Source organism: Pelophylax lessonae (genome assembly GCF_965119305.1).
Source record: "Pelophylax lessonae genome assembly, chromosome: 2".
Classification (NCBI taxonomy): domain Eukaryota; kingdom Metazoa; phylum Chordata; class Amphibia; order Anura; family Ranidae; genus Pelophylax; species Pelophylax lessonae.
Window position 1 is genome coordinate 224,829,768 of NC_138769.1, and position 1,326 is coordinate 224,831,093.

General features: G+C 47.1%; 1 pseudogene across 1 annotated transcript; it reads right to left on the reverse strand.

Annotated features, from left to right (window-relative positions):
- Positions 1-498: 498 nt before the first annotated feature.
- Positions 499-1,066, reverse strand: LOC309548533 (annotated as a pseudogene). Its single transcript has one exon. The product of its transcript is annotated as an uncharacterized misc_RNA (transcript).
- Positions 1,067-1,326: the final 260 nt, after the last annotated feature.

The following is a 1,326-nucleotide window of genomic DNA, read 5'->3' on the forward strand; positions in this document are numbered from 1 at the left end:
ATAACCAGAGGGCTGTAATAATTCCTTGCTGTAGATTTGTAGTGTGAGATTTGTAGGTTGGAGCGGTGGGGACAGACCCGATGCCTTTAAATCAGTCCATGAAATGACAGACACAGCCACCCCTGTATCAACATCCATGGAGACAGGACAGCCATTGAGTGTGACATCCACTTTTATTGCAGGAGTACTCCCAGCTACTCAAAACAGTCCAACATGCTGGACACAGATCTCCTCATCAGAGCTGAAGCCGTTATTGTCCGTATCCACACGAAATGTCTGTTTACGTCTCCCTTTTGTGGTAGTGTTCAGAGAGCAGGAGCTGCAGCAAACACACCTAATATGACCAGTCTTTCCACAGCGAAAACAAACAACATCCTTGAACTTGCAAGCAGGTGCACTGTAAGTAGTGTTACCACAACGGTAGCAAGTCGGCGTCCTAGAGACAGAAGAATTAGGGAGGTGAGGTTTAGGCTGATTTGGTGATGGCTGGCTTGGGTGTCAGGTGATAGCAGTGTGGAATAGTTCCTCATCCTGGCTTGCTGGAGTTTCAGGTGGTGCCTTCAGTAGGGTGGTGTCCCGTGTAGCCAACTCCATGACCGTAGCAAAGTCAGTGGCTTTCGTCAGAGTCAAGTCGGGTTCTGTGAGTAAACATTTATGTATGGCTGGGTTGCAGAGTCCCATGACAAATATGTCGCTGTCTGCAGGTAGTCTCCAAACTGACAAGTGGCAGTTAGTTTACGTAAGGATATATGTCTTTATGTCCTCCCCGGCCTGCTACCTCCTACTGTAGAATTTAAACCGCTCTGCAATTTCTAACAGCTTCGGGGTGTAGTGCACATGTAGCTTCTGAATTAACTCAGGCTTAGAGGTCTCTGAGAGTACCATATGCAGCTTGACCAAATGCTGTGAGGAAAACTGCAACTTTCTTTTCTACAGCCACACTATTTGCTTCCATATACTGCTCCAGCCTCTCCACCCAGGAGCTCCATGACTCAGCAGCAGGATCAAATGGTTGAATAAACCCTATGAAGGCCATGTGTGCTAAAATCCACAATCCTCGTTGCCACTGTTATGTCCCTTAGACGTGAGGTCTCTCGGGGTGTTGCTAGCAATGCTGCCAGTATCCGCTCAGCAAGTTACACATAGGCCAAATGTACTTCTTAACCAGGGAAAGGTTTATTACTTACCCAGAGACATGATGACATTCTTACATGGAGGAGTCTTATTACAACAGACTTCTGTTCCTAACAGATGTAACCTCTTCTCAGTACCATGTGTCTGCTTCCAGTCTCACACACACTGTGTCTGACTTCCTGGTACAGCCTC